Source organism: Leopardus geoffroyi, chromosome C1, assembly GCF_018350155.1.
Source record: "Leopardus geoffroyi isolate Oge1 chromosome C1, O.geoffroyi_Oge1_pat1.0, whole genome shotgun sequence".
Lineage (NCBI taxonomy): Eukaryota > Metazoa > Chordata > Mammalia > Carnivora > Felidae > Leopardus > Leopardus geoffroyi.
The window spans coordinates 30037334-30058965 of NC_059328.1; the positions used below are offsets into that span (position 1 = coordinate 30037334).

The window sequence follows — 21632 nt, forward strand, 5'->3', positions numbered from 1 at the left end:
GTATATTATCCTACTTTACCTTGCTTGGGGAATTCCTCAAGGATTTATTATTCTGTTACACCACCAAAAAGCCTGTGTTATGTTAAGGGATTCTGCCTTCCTGCCTGCATTCCGCATGAATCTAAAATTAAGAGGCAATCTTTCTTTAGCACATTGTACTTCCCTAAATTAGGTTTGGTTTCCAGAGCAGAATTTGGAAGTCGGTGGGTTTTTTTTTCTCCGGGTACCGTTGGCCCCTAATAATAAATGCTCTAGAGAAAAGAGTCCCCTGTCCTGTAGTGCTTTTGCTGTGGGCACTGAAATGCATACCTGTAAGGCCTCTGAGGATACTGGGAAGGGAAGCTAACCTCTAGGGCTGGAAGCCCAAGGTACAAAGAGAGGGAGAGGAGGCCCAGGCTGCTGCTGGAGGGGTCAGGCCTTTGGCCAGCCAGGAACAATGAGATCCTCTGGAAGCTGTGTTTTGGGCTTCCAGAAAGCAGCCTCCAAAATCCTCACAGATGGCAGCGAGTTGAGTGGCCTTGGCCCGTAACAAAGTCCTGCTTCCTGAATTCCCTTGTTCCCTGCTCTCACAGCTCACCTCTCAGAAGGTCTCCGCTTGGCCCCCAACAGCAGGCCAATTTCTCTCTCCAGGCATGAGGACTTTCAGGAGAGGCAGGCCAGAGTGTTGCTGTCCGGATCTAAAGCTCCAGATGGGAAAAGATGGCCAGCCAGCTAACAACCTCTCGAGACTCCCGATTCCTCCACTCTAAATGGGGGGGGGGGGGGTATTGATAATGTAACATAGGTGCAGTCCCAGCCTGGGGTTTACATACGTATCTACATACATGGGGACTTTTCAAGCCTTCCCAGGATGTGAGTTGAGTCCCCAGATTCAACTGTGCCTGTGGTCCAGATTCTGTTCCCCTTGATGTCGGTGTTCTGTCCCACATCCCCCCAGGTGCAAAACTCAGCCCCTTGACCAGAGTCCCCTGGAAATCTATGCACACCGAGCACTTGACGAGTTCCAGTAGAATTTATGAAGATTTGGGAGCGGCATGAGAAGTGGGGAGAGGGAGGGGCCGCATCAGGCAGCACAAAGCGTGCCCCCACGCCGTCCCTCAGTCCCAGCTTATGGAGCATCTCACAGCTGCCAAGCGGCCATGAGGATCCCACCACCCCAACGATGCCTCCTCTCCCAGGCACCCATGTCTTTGAATTGTTTCTGCACCCTGAATCATCCACACCTGCAGCCTCCCGGGGGGGGGGGGCAGCTTTAGGGATCGGGGCTGATGGTACAGCCAGATCTCCCTCCCATGCGGCTCATGGGACACTGCCAGTGGCTAGGATTTAAGGCTTCTCTCCTCCACATTGCTAATTAGCACCTGCAGAAGGTGATTCTATAATCCTGGTGGTGTTCGTGCCAGCCCAGCCTGAATAACAGGGTGCTTGGATCCAGATGGAGAGGATCCATGTGGAAGTCCGGGGCAAAGAGACGGGCATGATTTTCTCAAGGACACTTGACTCCTTAGATAGCCTCTAGAAATCTTTGTGTTTCCAAGTTCGGTTTACCGCCACTGCAGAATGGGCAACATTCTCTGTCCATATTGGCTCTGGTTAGATATTCACTGGCATCTTTTATACTCCGAAACTCCAAACCAAAACTACTTTTGTCTCAGGATGGCTTTATCTCACCAACCTGCTCCTGGGGACTGTTTGATTCTTACCCCTCCCTCCCTTACAATCTAATTAACTACAGGCCTTTATGCTTCTTAAATGGCCCCCTCAGGTGGAGGTGTGAGGGCAGAGCTTGGCTCCCACAGGTTAGCTTGTTGAGGACTTGCTTTCATCCACTATGTTCATGTATGTTGGAAATGTCCCCAAATGCATTTTAATCTCCATCTGCCATTATAGGGAAATTTTCCCAAATTTTTTTATTATTACATCTTGTAGTTCTAGAATATAACGTTTAACCATCAAACCTCAAGACAGGCTTGTACATCAAGCTCCAAATCTTTCCTCTCTTGGAAATTTTTGCATCGTAAATCATCAGCTGAACACCCAAAAATGCAAAGGTTCGCACTGGTCCTCAACTGTGTTCTCTTTGTCCCCAGCACAATGGAATGAACACGCAAACCTGACTTTCCTCAGGCCCCCAGGAAGCCACCAGGCAGCTGCATTTCTAGTCTAAGGAAGGTCTTTTTGCCAAAGTGGACACTCCAATGATGCCCGTATATCTGATTTACAGAATTGGGGGGAAGTAGTCAATGAGGCCAAATATAACAGAAACCTCCTGCATCCACAGCAGGACGCACTCACAGTGACATGTGTCCCTGGCCCTGTAGCCATAGCCCCCAGATCATCTCTAAGGTGGAAACCTCTAAACCCAAGCACACTCTGTGCTTCGTGGGAAAGACAGGGGTGAGCTGCAAGGTGAGGCAGGTGCTAAAAACAAGGGTTCTTCTGGCTAAACATCAGAAAAATCCTTCCTGCTTCACAGAATCTCTGGGTGAAAAGAAACAGCATTTTAGCCCATTATTGTACCCATTTCACAGATGGGAAAACTGAAGCACGGAAAAGCAGTTACCTGCCAGAGATCACACTATTGTATTATGGAATGTGTTATTAGTTCTGTCTACCTTTTTTTTTTTAACGTTCATTTGTTTTTGAGAAAAAGAGAGGGCAAGTGGTGAGGAGCAGAGAGAGAGAGAGAGGGGACACAGGATCCAAAGCCAGCTCTGCACTAACAGCAGAGAGCCTGATGCGGCGCTTGAACTCACGAAGCATGAGATCGTGACCTGAGCTGAAGTTGGACGCTGAACTGACTGAGCCACCCAGGTACCCAGTTCCATCCACCTTCTAAGACCTTTCCACTAGTTAATCACAGTCCCCCACCTCACTCCCCAGACACCCCCGTCATCCACTGCCTGAATCCCTACCGCAGTGTCCATATCTAGTGGCCGTCCTGCCTCTTCTCAAAGACCTGCTGGGATAGAGGGCTCATGCCCTTCCAAAGCATCCTCTGTCCCCCCTCCACCTCCCATGCTTTCTTGCCTCTTCAGTGGGGAGAGCCAGGAAGCCATCCACCCCCCCACCCCACCCTGCCGAGGCAGGATGATAAGAGGAAAGTCTTAAACCCAGCTTCTAAAAAAATTAACTAGCTGGGGCGCCTGGGTGGCTCAGTGGGTTGAGCATCCGACTTTGGCTCAGGTCATGATCCCACCGTTTGTGGGTTAGGGCCCCACATCAGGCTCTGTGCTGACAGCTCAGAGCCTGGAGCCTGCTTCCGATTCTGTGTCTCCCTCTCTCTCTGTCCTCCCCTGTTCACACTCTGTGTCTTTGTCTCTCAAAAATAAATAAACATTTAAAAAAACGTTTTTAATTAACTAGAATCATTCGATACAGGAAGAAGAAAAAAAAAAAACAGAAAATCCAGCAACATCCAGGAACCTAGCCTGCTCCAGAGCACTCGTCAGCTTCACACCTTCAAGGAAAGCAGGGAGCGGGGCAAGGAAATGGGTGACAGAGAAGACGTCACGCCTGGTACCTAATCTCTGTGGGTCCGAGCAAGTCTGGCTGCACCCATCTAGAAGACGGCTCTTATCACCAACCCAGGTGAACTTCCCGGGGAACTTGGGCTGGCTCTTCTCACATCCTCACCCTGTGTCTAGGGGAAACGGTAAGAAAAAGCTGCTCCCAAGGAAAGGACATGAATTCTGTGGATTGACAGAGAACTGCAAGTGTTTGACTGATTCCACTTGACTGAGGGGTTAGAACCAGCTTCACCATAGTGTCTCCCACAAGCTTACTGTGTACCAGGCTCTCAGCTGGTACCCTCACCCGGCACTGCATCCATCCCCTAACTCCCCCTGGGAAGTAGATACTATTACTGTCCCCGTGTCATAGATGAGAATTTCTTTGTCTCTTTACCGTGCCCCAGGCATTTGGCTCCTGGAGCCCCAGCTGCCCCCACGCTGCCAGAAAACGGCAGAGCTAGAATGTGGCCCCGTCAGGGTTCGGAGCCTGTGCTCTTAACCAATAGCTGTGCTGCCCCAGCATATTGTGGCTACAGCATATTGTGTGATGACCACACAACGGGTAGCATGCCTGCTAGTAACGTTTATTTATTTTTTTTATGCCAAAATCAACCAACCGACAGACAGAAAATCATACAGAAACCACAAGTCCAAAATCACCGGGTCAGAGCCCAGGATGCTAAAAAAAAAAAGCTTCTGAATCCATTTTCAAAGCCAGTATAACATTAAAAACTCACAAAGGAAAAACCCAACATGAAGCTGGTTTGTCTTACTTACAAATAGTGATTAACAATCTAAATAGAGGACGAGCGACCAGAGTGCTGCCACATATTAGAAAATCAGCATACAGGGCCACCTGGGTGGCTCAATCGGTTGAGCATCCGACTTCGGCTCAGGTCATGATCTCACAGCTCTGAGTTTGAGCCCTGCATTGGGCTCACTGCAGTCAGCACAGAGCCTACTTCGGATCCTCTGTCTCCCTCTCTCTCTGCCCCTTCCCCACTTGCGTTCTGTCTCTCAAAAATAAATAAATCTTTAAAAAAAAAAAAGAAAGAAAGAAAGAAAGAAAGAAAGCCAGCACACCATGACTACATGGAGTTCATCCCAGGAATGCAAGGCTGGTTCAATTTTAGAAAATCTGTTACTGTAATTCACTATAACAACAAATAAAAAATAATAATAAGGATCATCTTATAGATGCTAGAAAAGAATTTATACATTTCAACATTCTTTCCAGATTTTAAAAACAGAGGAAAAAAAACTCATAATAAAATAGGAATAGATGGGTATTTCATGAACATGATTTACACACCTTGAGCATCAAAACAAAATCCAGACCACACTGAGTGTTGACAAGGACACAGAGCAACCAGAACTCCCACACATTGTTGGTGGACATGCAAAACACGTGGAGAAAAGGTCTGGGGGCACCTGGGTGGCTGAGTCGGTTGACTGTCTGACTCTTGATTTTGGCTCAGGTCATGATCTCAGGGTTGTGGGATCAATCCCTACGTCAGGCTCCACACTGAGCATGGAGCCTGCCTGGGATTCTCTCTCCTTCCCTCTGCCCCTCTCCCCTGTTCACACGCTCTCTCTCAAAAAAAAAAAAAAATTAAAAAGGGAGAAAATGTCTGTTACTTTCTTATAAAACTAAATATACACCAACCTTGCAATCCAGCAATCCTACTCCTAAGAATTTTCCCAAGAGAAATGAAAGCAAATATCCCAAAAGACCTATACATAAATGTTCATAATACTATTATTCATATTAGCCCCAAACCGGAAAGGACCAAACAACAGGATACTGGTTAAACAAATGGTGATATAGTCATATAATGCGTGTCTGAATCTGCTCAGGCTGCCATAACAAAATACCATAGACTGGGCAGTTTAAAGAACTGAAATGTATTTTCTCATGGTCCTGGATGGAGGCTGAAAGTCCAAGAAGACAGCGCTAGCATGGTCAGGTTCTGGTGAGAGCTCTGTCGTTGGATTGCAAATGGCCGCCTTCTCCCTGCATGCTCACATGGAGGAGAGAGACAACAAGCTCTCTGGTGTCTGTTCTTGTAAGGGCACTGATCCCATCAGACCAGGGCTCCACCTTAATGACCTCACTTAACCCTAATTGCCGCCCAAAGGCCCCATAGTCAAATACCATCACATTGGGAGTTTGGGCTTCAACATGTGAATTTGGGGGGAGATGCAAACATTCAGTCCATACCAATGAAACAATATTCAACAATAAAAAGAACTGTTGATATCTGTGGCAACATGGATGAGTCTCAGAAACACGCTTTGTGAAAGAAGAGTTACACAAGAGTACAATCCCTTTTATAGCAAGTTCTAGAATCGGTAAAACTGATCTGTGGTAGAAAAAGAATCAGAACTGTGGCTGCCTGAGGTTGGGGGATAGGGACTGAATTGGGAAAGAGTACAACAGAACTTTCTGGAATGATAGCAATATTCTAAATCCTGATAAGAGTTTGGGTTACACAAGAACATGAATTTATCAAAACTCATAGAATGGCATACTTAAGATTTGCGCATTAAGTTGTACGTAAATTTTACCTCAAAAAAAAAAAACAAGCAAATATTGACCTCTGGTTAATGACATGTATGCTGAAATTTTTGGAGGTAAAGTGTACTGATGTCTTCAATTTACTTTGAAATGCATCAAAAATAAATAAATAAGATGGATTGATGGATGGAAGGGAAGGGTAAATGGATAAAAATGTAATAAAACGAGTATAATGAAATGTTAATTGTAGCCAAGTAGGAGCTGGGAATGAGTGTTCCCTACGCAATTCTTTCAACTTTTCTGTATTTGAATTTGTTCATAATAAAATGTTAGAGGAAAGAACCAACTTCATACTTCACAGTAAAATGCTAGAAGCCCTGCCATTAAAGTCAGAAATAAGTCAAGGATACTTTCTATCACCAGTATTATTTAATTTCTTTCTGAAAGTGCCAGCAAGGTTACAAACTCAAATGCCTTCAGGGGTCATGCAGGTAATTTTTAAAAGTGAAGATAATTAGGTTTTTAAAAACAGGGACTAGTTAGAGGCACCTGGGTGGCTCAGTCAGATGAGCATCTGATTTCAGCTCAGGTCATGATCTCATGGTTTGTGGGTTCGAACCCCGCGTCGGCCTCTGTGCTGACAGCTCAGAGCCTGGAGCCTGCTTTGGATTCTGTGTCTCCCTCTCTCTCTCTGCCCCTCTCGCGCTCACGCTCTGTGTTTCTCTCTCTCAAAAATAAAAATTAAAAAATTAAATTAAATTTAAAAAATAGGGACTGGCTAAACTCTAGAATCAGGACCTATCTCAGGGCAGAGGCTCGTGCGCTCCAGTGTATTTTTCCCGGCAGGAATACCAGCCCAGTGTTGTCTAACCACCTAAAATTTCAAGTGAAGCTGGAATTTCAGCTTTAATATATCGGCACAAACTCTCGATTTTTTTAAAAAGATGGTTGAATTATTTTGCAAATACAGAAAATACACCTGGTCCTACAGCAGTTAGTTTTCAACCTCCATTCTAGCAAATAGATAAGAATAAAAAGGAAAAAAGGAAAGGTAAACCCCAGAGAATCAACTAAAAATCTATTCAAAAATCCAAGAGCTTCAGTAAGGTGACTGATTACAGACGTAATACATAAAAATTGATAGCTTTCCTATACATAAACCACAAGCTATTAGAAAAATATACAGGAAGGGAGGAAACCTCATTTATAATAGTAAAATAAAAGGAAATAAACCTAATAAGAAATGCACAGGATCTATGAGTAAAACATTAAAACTCTACTGAGGGTGTAACAGAAAGCATAGGCTAGGGGCACCTGGCTGGCTCAGCTGGTACAGCGTGCAATTCTTGATTGCAGGGCTGTGAGTTCAAGCCCTATGTTGGGCATAGAGGAGAGAAAGAAAGGGGAGGGGTGGGAAAGGAGAGGGAAAGGAGGGAAGGAAGGAAGAGAGAAAAAGAGAGAAAGAATAGGCTAAACGTTGCAGAAACAACCACCACCAAAATCTCAGTGGCTTAACACAACACAAGCTTATTTTTCTCACCTGAACTCAGCTGTGTATCTGGGTGAGAGTTGGAGACAGTTGTCCTCCACGTGTGGCTCAGCAATAGGCTTGCCTTCATCCCGTGATGCCTCATGCTCCCACGATCACCAAAGCAAGGGAAGAGAACGCAGAGAACCACGCTTGGGTTTGTCACTGCCTCAGCTCCAAAGTGTCACATGTCACCTTTGCTCATATTTCACCAGCCAGAACCAGGTATGTAGCCCTGCCATGTACAAGAAGCTGCAAAACGTAGAAGGAATGAATTAAATACTTGCTGAGAATTTACTGCGCCTGCCCCAGAGTAAATGAAAGTCATAATGTGATCTTGATTTAAAAGACTCACGGAAGATATCAATTCTCCCTAAGTTAATGCTATAAGTGTAATATAATCCCAATTAAAGTACCAACAGGAGGGGAGGCTGGCTGGCTCAGTTGTGGAACATGTGACTCTTGATCTACGGATGTTGAGTTCGAGCCCCACGTCGGGTGTAGAGAGGACTTAAAAATAAATAAATAAAGTACCAATGGATATTTCTTGGAACAAAACAAGTAAATCTTAAGTTCATGTGAAAAAAGAAACATGTAAGTAGAGCCAGAAAAATTCTGGCAAAAGAAATAGTAACGGGTATGGGGACTAGCCCTACTACATGTGAAAACGTATTACAGAGCATCAGTAATTAAAATAATTTGGTACTGGGGGTGCCTGGCTGGCTTGGTCAGAAGAGCGTGTAACTCTTGATCTCAGAGTCACGAGTTCGATTCCCATGTTGGGTGTAGGGATAGATCACTTGAATAAATAAATAAAAACTTAAAAAAAAAAAAATTCAGTACCGAATCATGAATAGACAAACCAATCAATGAAAAGAATAGAGGGTCTAGAAATAAACACATATCGAAATTTGGTGTATTAAAAAAGCTGGCATTTCAAAACAATAAGGAAATTTTTTATTATTTTATAACTAGTGTTGGGACAGCTGGCTATGCATACTGAGGGGAAAAGTCAAATCCTGACCTCACTTCTTATACTAAAACGTATTCTGGATAGATATAGGATCTAAATATTAAATACAACTATAAAAATACAAAAGAAAACATGAAAAACATTTGAAATTTTGAAAAGATTTTAAGATCTAAGTGAGATACATGTTCCACGAATTATTTCAAAACTAACGAATATAACTACACAAAAGTTTGAAAATGTCTACCAGACAAAACAAATACAAACGCAAAAGAAAATGGCAAACTGAGAGAAGGCTAATGTCCACATGATGTAAGAACTTTCAGAGATCGAGAAGATGTCCAACAACCCAATAGAAAAATGGTAAAAATAAATTAATTAATTAAATTTAAGAAAAAGAAAAATGGTGACAAACAAAAAAAGGAATAGAAATCACTTTTAAACACCTGAAAAGATGTTCTGCTTCGATCATCATGAAATACTGCAACAGATTATTTTTCATCTATCAGATTGGCAAAAAAAAATTTAGTGTAACAATACCATTTGCAGGTGGAAACAAGAAGATGCCAACATATGCTCGTGTACTGTCAATAGGAGTGTAAATTCGTGCAAGTTCTTTGAAGGACAAATTGGCAAGAAGTTGAAAATTTTCAACCTACGTGTCTTTTGATGCAGTGATCTTTTTGTGTTTTGTTTTTTTTTTTTTTACTTTTTTCAACGTTTATTTATTATCGAGAGACGGAGAGACACAGAGTGTGAGCAGGGGAGGGGGCAGAGAGAGGGGGAGACACAGAATCCGAAGCAGGCTCCATGCTCTGAGCTGTCAGCACAGAGCCGAATGTGGGGCTCGAACTCACGAACCGCGAGATCATGACCTCAGTCGAAGTAAAATGTTTAATCAACTGAGCCACCCAGGCACCTCTGATACAGCTATTTGACCTCTAAGAATGTTTCCTACAGGAGGCGCCTGGGTGACTCAGTCGATTAAGCGACCAACTTCTTAAGCAACCGACTTCAGCTCAGGTCATGATCTTGCGGGTTCTTGAGTTTGAGCCTTGTATTGGGTTCTGTGCTGACAGCTCAGAGCCTGGAGCCTGCTTCGGATTCTGTGTCTCCTCTCTCTCTCTCTCTCTCTCTCTCTGCCCCTTCCCCACTCATGCACTGTCTCTCACTTGCTCTCAAAAATAAGTAAAACATTTAAAAAAATTAAAATTAAAGAATGTTTCCTACAAATACACTCACAAACGTGTGCAAAAAGTACGTACGAGAATAGTCACTACAGCTTTATGCGATCGCCAAAAAAAGAAAAAGAAAAAAAACCCTGAAAGCCCTAAACATTCACCAATAGGATAGTTAAATACATCAGAAGTACAGTAAATGTTGTATAAAGAGACGCTAATAAAAGCAGATGCCCAAGGTGGGAGAGGAACCCCCACAGAGGAGACAGGGACTGGAATCGACTTCTCAATGCATTCTTATTTCTACTATTTTGATGTTTGAATGCTTTGAATGTATTATCTATTGCAAAAAGCAAAACTGAATTTTAGAACAACAAGAAAAAGAATGAATCGATCTATCTCTGCCAATACAAAACGATCTGCAAATATAATGTTAATTGGAAAAAGCAAGCTACAGAAGCCTATCTCGTATGCCACCACTTGTATGGGAAAGCACAGGCACTGCAAATGTCTAGAAAGACACACAAAAACTGCTAACAAGGGTTTCCTCTGAAAGGAAGCTGGAAATCTGGGACGGTAGAACCACTTTTCACTTCATAGCCACTAGGACTTGTTTTTAACCAAATATATATAATTTCAATGCTTTGATCCCCAGATCAAAATAATTGGGGTAGAATCACCAGGAAGAAATCAGCAGAATCCCACAGAAGCACTGAAGTAGACTTTGTGGGAAAAGAACTACCAGAGCAGGGAAAGGGCCCCCTACCAGTATTCAGTGACCTGAATGATCCACCTGGCTGGGCACTGAGCTTTGGGAGAAGGGCGAGACTTCCAAGTCAAATCCACCCAGCTTCACTCCTGCCTTTGCTACTTGACTAGCTGTGTGGCCTCAGGCAGGTTCCTTCACCTCTCTGTGCCCCTTTCTTCATTAATTCAAGGGAATTATTACACTTGCCTCTGTTATAATAACTTAAAAAATGACACCGTACAGGTAAGGTGCTTATGCAAAAGCCTGGCATGTAGCAAGTATTTAATTCGTGGCAACGGAAGAAAGGTTATATTGGCTATTGTACCCTGATACCCTGGAATATCACAGGACTTTTGGGGAGAATTAGATCGAGCTAGGCCTGATAACCTGGTTAAGATCTCCAGTCACATTCTTACTTCAAAAAAAGCAAGTGAGAGACCAGAATGTTTATCAGGATTGCATTTAGGGGTGAGGGAAATAAACTACGATTCCCTTTTGATTTTTGTTTTAAATCCAATTGTTATGAGCATTAAAAAAGTCGGCGGGGCTACCTTCCGATCTGTAAAGGCTGGATCTCTCTGGAGAGATTTGCGAAGGACGGGTTGGAGGGACGCCGGCCTTTTACTTTCTGCATTCGCCGTCTTGTTGGGGCTCTTCTCCGCTAGCGTCCGGCGCCCTTTGGATTTTCAAAGAAGCCAAGGCTTTTTCATTAGAAAATGACTGGGAACGAGGAGTGCGGCGGGCGCGGGCCCGCCGCTCGGCCCGGGGCCCCGGAGCGCGCAGCCCGCGGCAGGCCCGGCGCCCGCTGCGCCCGCGGGCCGCGCCACCGCGCCATCAGCGCCGCCATCAGCCGCGCCGCGTGCGGCCCCGCGTCCCGCTGCTCCCGGCCGCGGGCCCCCGGCGGCAATAATGAGCCACGGCGGCGTGACCGCGGCCCCGGGCTGCGCCGCCGCCAGCCGCGCGGGCGCCGCATTAGCATTTTAGACGCCTCCCTGTTTGTTCTTTTGTGTCAGTTTCCAGCCCGAACGCGCCGCGAGTCCCGGGCCGCTGACTGAGCGCTGGGGCCACGAGAGCGAGAGCGGAACGCAGCGGCCCGCGGCTGCCTCTGGGGGGCCCCTGCCGTCTCCCTGTCCGGCCAGACCCCCCACTTTGGGACGGCGTGCCAGGCAAGGAGAGGCCGGAAGGGCCCGGGGCAGGGGCGAGGCCTCGCCCCACAGCCTACCCCGATCGGGGGTCTTCTCCCCGGGAAGCCCCCTGCCCTCCGTCCCTGCAGCTCCGGACCGGACGAACAGGCTCTGGCGCCAGGCGCGGGTTTGAGTGCAATGATACGGGGCCCTGGTCTACAACCTCTTCTATGTGTGCCTCAGTTTCCCCACCCTTACAGATGAAGCTGGGTACGTATCTCACAGGAGTCCATGCTTGTGAAAGCACTTATCTCAGTGCTTGACACGTTATCTAATTTATTCTTCAACAACCCTGAGAGGTGGGTATTAATACTGTCACGGTAAACGGGGCTCCGAGGGGTGAAGTGGCAGAGGTCTTGACAGCCAGGAAGCTCGCGCACTGCCGGGGGAAGCAGCCGGGAGCAAAGTCTGTCTGGGACTTTGCTCTGTAGACTGAGGCGTGCACTTCGTAGGACTAAAGTTTTCTGGCCCAGGAAGGTTCTCAGGAACGAGTGAATTCAAAAGAGGAGGCTGGAGAAGGAGCCTGTGCTCCGGGTGGCACCTTTTAAGAAGAAGCTAAGGAGCCCTGAGGTTCGGGTGTATGCGTGCAGGCACCTGGTATCCCAGCATCAGCGGGAATGGCTGTCACTTTCTACCATTCATGCGCCATGTGTGTGCTGAGCACTGCAATTGCCTGGGGGTGACGGGAGAGAGGGGAGGGGGCCATACGTACCACAAATCAAGTCAGTGTGACAGTGGCATAAGGATAGACGTACAGATCAATGGAATAGAATCAGAAGTCCAGAATTAAGTGTTGACATTTGTGGCCAGTTGATGTTTGACAAAGGTGTCAAGATATCTCAGTGGGGAAAGACCAGTTGTTTGAACAAAGGGTACTGGTACTATGGGGTAGCCACACCATGGTGTACAAAAGTTGACTGAAAAAGGATCGTAGGCCTAAATATAAGAGCTGAAACTGTAGAACTCAGAAGAAAACATGGGAGTAAATAGTTGTGGCCTCGGGTTAGGCAGTGGTGTCTTAGGTACGATACCAAAAGCTCACAAGCACAAAGAAGAGAAGTTGAATTGCTCCAAAATTAAAAGCCTCCATGCTGCAAAAAGGGAGGAAGGAAGGAAGGAAGGAAGGAAGGAAGAAGGAAGGAGAGAAAGAAAGGAAGAACAAAGAGAGAAGGGAAGAAAGAAAGAAAGAGGAAGGGAGAGAAGGGGAGGAAGGAAGGAAGGAAGGAAGGAAGGAAGGAGAGGGAAGGAGGGAGGAAGGAAGGAGAGAAAGGAAGAACAAAGAGAAAGAAAGAAAGAAAGAAAGAAAGAAAGAAAGAAAGAAAGAAAGAAAGAAAGAAAAAGAAAGAAAGGGAGAGAGGGGGAAGGTGGAAGGAAGGAAAGAGAGGGAAGGAGGGAGGAAAGAAGGAAGGAAAGAGAGGGAGAAAGAAAGAAAGAAAGAAAGAAAGAAAGAAAGAAAGAAGTGAGAAAAGAGAGAAAGGAAGAAAGGAAAGAGAGGGAAGGAGGGAGGAAGGAAGGAGAGAAAGAAAGGAAGAACAAAGGGGGGGAGGAAGAAAGAAAGAAAGAGGAAGGGAGAGAAGGAGGAAGGAAGGAAGGAAGGAAGAAAAAGAATGAAAAAGCAAGAAAGAAAAAAGAGGAAGGAAGGGAGGAGGAAAGGAAGGAAAGACAATCCCCACAAATAGGGCAAAATATTTGCAGATCACATATCTAGTATGGAACTTGTATCTACAATATATAAAGAACTCTTACAGCTCAATGATAAAAAGACAAATAACTGAATTTTCTAAATGGGGAAGGAATATAAACAGACATTTCTCCAAAAGAGGTATACAAATGCCTAATAAGCACATGAAAAGAAACTCACATCATTAGTCATTAGGGAAATGTAAATCAAAACCACAAGGAGATACCACTTCGCACCCACTAGGATGGCGATAACCAAACAGACCCACAGCACAGGCAGAAATTAGAGCCCTCAACACTGCCAGGAGGAACACAAAATGGTGCAGCCATTTAACTTGTTTTGGAAAACAGTTAAACAGAGTTACCATTGACCCAGCATCTCTACCTCTAGGTATCTATACTCAAGAGGACTGAACACATAGGTCCACACAAAGACTTGTATGTGAATGCTCACAGCAGCGTTTTTCACAATAGCCAAAGTGGACAAAAAAGTCCGTCAACTGATGAATGGATAAATCAAATATGGATATCTGCACCGTGGAATATTATTCAGCCACAATAAGGAATGGAGTACTGACCCCCCACTACAACATGGAAGAATTTTGAAAACATGATGCTAAGTGGAAGAAGCCAGTCAGAAAAGCCCACGTATTGTATGATTCCATTTATATGAAATGTTCAGAAGAGACAAATCCATAAAGACAGAAAGATTAGTGGTCACCAGGAGTTGGGGAGAGGGCATTCGCTCAGATGGGGACAAGAACAGAAAACAGGAAATAACTGGTAATAGGTGCAAACTTTCTTTGGGGGAGTTGAGGGGGGGTGGTGGTGGTGGTGGTGAAAATGTCCTGGAATTAGACAGTGGGGACAGTTCCACAACCTTGTAAATATATAAAAACTACTAAATGGTAGGCTTTAAAAGGCTGAGTTTTATGGTATGTGAATTATATCTAAATAAAACTATCTTTGAAAAGAGGAGGGATTCGAGCATTACTTGTGCCAGTACAAATCATTTTCAAAGTTAGGCAGGTTGGGGGACAAGGAGGAAGTGAGTTCCAGGCACAGGGAACGGCACGTGTGAATCCAAGATCTGACGGCAAGAGAAGAGCCACACGGTGGAGGGGGGGACATGGAGGAAGTCGGAAGGGCTGGAGAATAGCGTGCGAGGGGGACAGAGGCACGCACTCGCACGGACCCGGACTCACACCCTCCCGTACCTTCACCATCTGCAACTGCCCGTAACCTGGTCTCCCTCAGATCCCTCAACACACTACCCTCTCCTACCTCTACACGTGCTTTTCCTTCTGCCGGGACCTCCCATCATCCTTTCATCCACCTGGCTGATACCTTCCTGTGCCGCCACAGCCTCTGGAAACCAGCCCTCCAACCTCCCCGCTGCCCCCCCCCCGGCCTGTTCCATCCCTCTCCAGCCTAGGACATCTCCACCTCTGTCCTCCCAGAGCCCCAGAGCCATCGAGTCCCAGGGGCCATCGATGCCTGCCTGGCTTCCCTCTGGGGGCCGTGTGGCTAAGGTGGAGTGTGGCAGATACTCAGTGCAATCTTCAAACTCGAGTGTCCAAGGAGTATATGTCTTTTCTTTAAATAAGTTTAAGCCCAGCTCTGAAGGCCCAGCCCTCTAAGCCATGGCGATGTTATCACTCACTTTTGGGGTTCTCCTTGCCCCGGGGTTGCTCCGGGGTCTTGGGGTCTTGGGCCTCAGAGAGGCCCCCCCAGTCACCAGCAGTCACCTGCCCTACTTGTTCCCAAGGACATGCCGGGGAGGCCCAACCTCACAGCCCCACCAGCTCTGCTATCTCCAGGCCACACAGCCAGCCTTCTGAGGTCATGTTATCTCTCTTGGAAATGGGGCCCTGCAATTCTCTTGGAGGGACCCCCTGCTCTCTCCCTTTCTAGCTCCATGAAGTCTCCGTCTTCTCTTGATGATTTCCAATGCAATCCCCACTCTGTGAGACACCATTTATTCAAGGAGCCTTGGCTTTTATTCTTGCTTTGCCCTGTGCAAGAATCCATGAGGCAGAGGAATTCGAAGGGCCAGGCTACTGGAGCACAGAGATCGGGGAATAGAAAAAAAAAATAAACAAGATGCACTCATATGTCAAAAATACATCATGCCACAAGCATGCACCAAAAAGCCTTAATGGGTTGTGAAGGGCCAAGCCTTGGGTAGAAGTTGGGTACAATGCCAAGGCCAGCCTGTGTGGGGCTTCGCCTACCTCCACGTGCAGATATCACTCGGGAAATTTCCGCCAAAGCAGGCCATTGACCAATAATAATTTGTGGAATGGATGAACGAACAGAAAGGTCTGACTTCTTCAGTCCCAAACAGCCAGCTTTCCTGATCGGCCAGTGAGCAGGGCTGACAAAATCCAGTTTTGGATGCTTAACACCCACCATTGGCCTCTGGCCCTGTCTGGTTTCTGTGTTGTTCTAGATCAAGGGCAGGATCTGCAGCATGGATGCCAGTGCTGACCACCCCCAGTGGGGCTGCTACTGAAGAGAAAACACTTGGTTGAGCCATCTTGGGAACACCCGTGGTAGTACTCGCGTTGAGCGAGTGCTTCCTGAAGCCAGAAACCCCTCCTTGCGTCCACACTGTATTGCATTCAATCTGCACCTGAGTCCTGCTGCATTCTTCCTTTTGCACTGAGACAGCTATAGCACCAAGAGGTGGGTCCAACCTACACCTGTCTGTCTCCAACGCCTGTGCTCCTAACCACCCTTCCACCAACTGCCTCCAGTTGTTTTAAAAAAAGGTCTGGAAATTTACCCATGATGGAAGGAGCAAACTCAGTAGCTTTGCAGGGAGACAATTACTGGCTTCCAGCAGTTTGAGGGAAGGGCCCGCCCCATCCGCCCAGCATAGGCCCACAGCCAAAACCAGCAGGGCCCTTGAGTAGGTGCCACTGCCCTTGACACCATCCTCACATCTAAGACTGCCCTGTGGTTCTGGGGCTCAGTATACAAGGTCAAAATGCCCAAGACAGTCCTAACCACATCATCCCTCTGCCAAAGCACCTTCAGTGCTCTCCCATCACCTCCATAACAAGACCCTCCACCTTTCCCAACTCCCGTGGAATAAGCACCGGCCTAGAGTCTGGAGACCTGACTTGGTTTTCCTCCTGGTCCTCGGCTTCCCCAATGAGAGTCGCATCTCTCAGCCCTTGCTGTTCAGATGGCTTGACTCCAGGCACATCCCTGCAGCCTTATCTCCCAGCGAGTGCCCTCATACTCCACCCAAACTGCTTTCCTTCCTTTCCTCCTGCCCTCTCTCCCCTGGGTCTCTGTTCTCATTGTCCCTTCCCATAAAACCTCTTCCCTCTTATCTCTGCCCACCCACATTCTCCTCCCCCTCCCAGCTGTAGCCCAAACATCACTTTCCCCAAGAAGCCTGCTCTGATCCCAAGAGGAGTCATCTCATCCCGTCTGAGCCCTCCCAGCCCAATGTCCACCACCATCCTGAGGAACACAGTTCCCCTACTTTCTTTTTATGGGGCTTTATGCCCATACGAGGCGGGATATTGTTTGGGTTAAGGGCGAGATTTGGAGTCAAACAAACCTAGGTTCAAGTCCTAGTTCCCTCAAGTGCGATGATCTTGGGCAAGTGACTTAATGGTCCTGAACTTCACTTACCTCATGTGTAACATAGGAATAAAACAGTACCTCCCTTAGAGGGTCATAGAGAAGGTTAAGTAAGACGATGCGTGTAAGAACTCGGGAAGTAGTTGGTAATACTATCGTCTGGTCTTTCTTTTTCTGCAAGCTCCTTGAGGGCAGACATACCGTCTTTCTCATCTCCTTATGGAAGCTGAGCACAGGGGCTTCCTGAACATGGTTAAACATTTTTAGAATAAATGAAACAATCAGAAATAGTTTCAGGCTCTACACCTATGTTCATAGCAGCATTATTCACAACAACCAAAAGGTGGGAGTAACCCAAGTGTCCATCAGTGGATGAGTAGAAAAACAAAATGTGGCATAGTTATAAAACAGAATAGTAGTCAGCCTTAAAAAGGAAGGAAATTCTGACAGATGGATGGATGAACCCCGAGGACATTATGCTAAGTGAAATAAGCCAGTCACCTAAAAAAAAAAAAAAATACTCTATGACTCCACTTATAGGAGGTACCTTGAGTAGCCAAATTCATAGACATGAGAAGTGGAATGGTGGTTTCTTTTTTTTTTAATATGAAATTCATTGTCAAATTGGTTTCCATACAACACCCAGTGCTCATCCCAACAGGTGCCCCCTCCCCCGCCCCAGTGCCCATCACCTGGGAAAGGGAGGTATGGGGAGCTATTTAATGAGTACAGAGTTTCAGTTTTGCAAGATGAAAAGCATTCTGGCGATTGGTGGCACCCTGTGAATGTACTCACTGCTGACTGTACACTTACAAATGAGTAAGCGGCATTTGAGGGGGGCACTCGGGTGGCTCAGTCAGTTAAGCATCCGACTTTGGCTCAGGTCATGATCTCACAGCTTGTGAGTTCGAGTCCCGCATTGGGCTCTGTGCTGACAGCTCAGAGCCTAGAGCCTGCTTGGGATTCTGTGTCTCCCTCTCTCTCTGCCCCTCTCCTACTCTCTCTCTCTCTCTCTCAAAAACAAATAAACATTAAAAAAATTTTTAATGTTTGAGTACAAATATTGTTTTAATGTCTGTGAGCCACCCATATATAGATACGCTCAAAACGAGCTCATTTTTCTTCTCCTTTCTGCTCCGAAGGGTGACATAGAGATCATCAGCACATGAGGGACCTGAGCGACCTCCTGATTACAGGATAATATTCATACAATGAGGTTAAAAGCACTGGCTGAAAAGTTCTTTCATAAAACCTGCTTCATGAGAAGAGAAAATAATTTATGAGAACATGAACAATTAGCACTTTGTAAAAAAGAAATAATGCACTTAACTTGATCCCTATATTTAACATCAATTAAAGATTATCCTCATGAATGAAACTCGACCTGGAAATTAACAAGGGATTTAAATTGCATTATGCAAGCGACAGAGAGAAGCGGGCGGGTGCACCAGTTCAGGGTTTCCAATATTCGGCTAAAATGGTATCTACACAATGAGGCCCTGGCCACTTCCCTGCATTTCTGCCAGCTGGAAGATATTGTTGCAACATACAGGAACATTTGTTTCAGCTCCCAAATCCCGTGATAAAAATCCCTAGGTAGCTGCAAGCAAAAGGTTGGCATCCTTCATTTTTAAAAATAACTTCTGGGTCATTTTTTTTTTTTTAACCGATAAAACTAACCAAGAGATTCCCTTAAAAAAGCATGTCTGCACTGGTCCTAGATTTGAATCTGGATCATTTCCATAGAGCTATCCAAGCGAGTCTATAGGGCAAGGCTAGATCAGAAATTATATTCTGGGTCGCCTGGTTCCAAGTCACAGAGCACTTTATTCCCTAAAATGAGCAGCTCAAAGGGTGTGAAATGGGTCTTAGAAAACAAGTGTGGACTATATTTATGTGTGTGTGTGTGTGTGTTTTTAAAATAGTTACCATGTATTGAGCCATGCTAAGCAACCCAAAACCCATGAGGCCAGTCCTATTACCTCCATTTTACAATGAGAAGCCTGGGAGGCTCACATGGGCAGACGTGAAACTGAGACCTGGGCGCCTCTGTTTCCAGAGCTCACTGGCAGTCGCTATCTGTCACGGTGGAGGGCAGATAGGGTGACAGAAGCACAGACCTTCAGAGGACAAGCACAGGACCCCTTCCCCAAATGCTCCAGAGCCTGTATCTAGAACCAGAGACTGACTGAGCTCTCTCAGTCACAAAGCATCCTGCTACTTCCCAGGGTTAGGGTTAGGGTGACATGTCAGGACCACAGCTCTGATGCTGATTGCTAAGAATTGCCTCACTGGGCCGAAGCGGAGAGCTTCTTGCCATCTTCCAGACCCCCTGGAAGAAAGTCTTTTTCACAGCCCAGGAAGTGCCCCTGAGAGATTTGGCTTTGGTTTTGTTTTGGATTACTGGTGGGTGGGGGTGTGTGTGTGTGTGTATGTGTGTGTGTGTGTCCTATCACTGTCACTCTTGCCACATCCAAGTTTTCTGGTTATTGTTCCCAGTGTTGGATCTGGGGACAATTTACCTCTTTGCTGAGAAGGAGAGAGGGAAACTCAGCTCTCACAATCCTGGCTTAGTGTGTGTGTGTGCAGAGCACAGGTTTCCCCCATTGTTATCTTGGGAAGAGAAAGCAGATGTTAACCACTACCCCCTTGAGAATTCACCTTGCTACGCTATAAAATTCTGCATTATTAACATTCCAAAATCCTTCCACTCTTGTACGCATCTTAGATGGGAGTGAATTTTTGAGAATTCAAAAATGTGGAAAGAATGGAGGTGGCAAGAGTTTATTAAATTGGCCCAGGGCAGTTTTGAAATTTGAAAGTTTCTCACTCTCCGTGGCTCTGGGCCAACTCTGCTGAGCAGTCCGTGCAGAGCCTCCTCATGGGATAGCCCTCTGCGTCCTCACAGAAGGTGAAAGGCAGGTACAATGTGGTACCAAGGGAGAAGAGATTTGTCCGGGATCCTGGGGCACGCCAGGAAGAGAGGACGGTGGAAAAGGAAGACACTCCAGGCGACTTCACAGTAAGTGCACTAAATATTAGTTACATGAACGCATCATTTCTTAAGACAAATACTTCTAGGGCAACTTCTCTTTTATGTAAGCCAGCAGTGAAATGCAGCGGTTTCTTTCTCTAACCTGGCTGACCCGTTGGAGAGTGACAGAATGGTTTTGGGTTTGCTTTTCAAACACAGAGAGAAGCAGCAAAGCCAAATATCCACTCATTGCAAAACCGTAAAATAATTTTGAAGGGTATTTCCCAACATACAAATGTGCTTTGCAGCAAGATGACTCCAAGTTTCTGCAATAATAGAGTAATTAAGTCCAAGGCTTTGAAGTCAGAACTTAGGCGGAGTTCTGCCTCTGTCCCTTTCCAGCTGTGTCACTTGAGGCAAGTTAATTAACCTCTCTGAGCTTCAGTTTCCTCCTCGACCAAGTGGGAAGAACGATAGCACCTACGTCCAAAGGACTGCTCTGAAGATTAAGGAAGATAATGGAGATTAAATGCACAGTACCTGACACATACTAGGTGCCCAAGAAATGCTGGCTGCCCTGCATTATTATTTGCATCATCGTTGCTGTTAATGCATTTTTTAAAGCACTTTGGGCCCCAGGTGCAGTAGCATCTACCCATCCTGCCCTCAAGCCCCAGCTGGGGTTTGGTTTTGCATCATGAACTGGACCCAAGGATCCCCTGAATGAAGCAAACTGCAAAATAAAGGCCCCTTCCCACAGGAGAGGCTTCTCCCCAATCTACCTCTAAATCCAATCTACCCAAACTCCCCTCCCCACCCCAGGGTTTGATTTCAGAAGTCCCAACTACAGAAGATATACAAAGAACATTTGAGGGAGGGAGAGGAGAAAGACAAAATCGAATCGAAGTCCTACAATTAACTGATTAGCCACAGCCTCCGATTGATGGACTTTTTCGTGTACTCTCTTTTAAAGAAGAGAGGGACAAAAAGCCAGCCTCTGTGATCTGTCTCCCAGGAGGTAAGTTGTTCCCTAACCCAAGCACAAAATGCCACCCAGAGAAAACTCGGGCGAGTCCCGCCACCTCCTCCACGTCGGAGACGTGAGGAAGGAAAACCCACTGTGGGTCTGTTGTAAAAGGTTAGGCCCGAAACCCCGGAGCCCGGAAGACGGGATGGACGTTTGTGCAAGATTGCCACGGATTCGGATGGAACCAAAGACGACGGGTCTCATTAACGCACAACCACCGACCTGGGTAAGGGACCCCGGGCCAGGCCTCCGCGAGCGTTCGGGGCCGGGAGCCTGCGGCAGCCGCAGCGCCGGGGGTGGGAGGCCGAGCGCGGCTCCCTGCAGAGGAAGCTGTGCAGGCGCTCCCCCGCCTGAGTAGACAGCCATCCATCACTCCAGGAGAGGCAGCGGTGGGGACGTGAACTCGGTCACCTCCTCCCCCTCCCCCTCCCCTGCAGGCGCGGAGCGGCAGAGGCGGTGGCGGCCGCGCGGGGAACGGAACGCGCTGCAAACCGCTTGGTTACCCCCCTTTGCAAGACTGACGCCGCCGCCGACACAAGTTTTGCCATTCCCCCCCCCCCCACACACACACACACACAGACTCTCCCGCTGCCAGTAAGGACGGCCGCTCTAGGTGCTTGCGCGCGGTCAAAGGGGGCCCTGCCCGGCGGCCCCAGAGAGGCCCCTCTCCGCCCGAGCGCGCCCCGGGGCCTCGGGGACACTCGCCTTCCCCC

At 46.8% G+C, this 21632-nt stretch overlaps 1 long non-coding RNA gene across 2 annotated transcripts in view; it reads right to left on the bottom strand.

The window, feature by feature from the left end:
* The window catches only part of LOC123597657, an 87020-nt gene extending 75709 nt beyond the window's left edge, over nt 1-11311 (bottom strand). The window contains exons 1-2 of one of the 2 annotated variants that reach the window (XR_006712199.1): nt 11006-11311; nt 7571-7810 (exon numbers count right to left, since the gene is read on the bottom strand). This is a non-coding gene — a long non-coding RNA (uncharacterized LOC123597657). The remainder of the gene's footprint in view (nt 1-7570; nt 7811-11005) is intronic. The other variant, XR_006712198.1, reaches the window with a different exon arrangement.
* Between the last annotated feature and the right edge of the window lie 10321 nt (nt 11312-21632).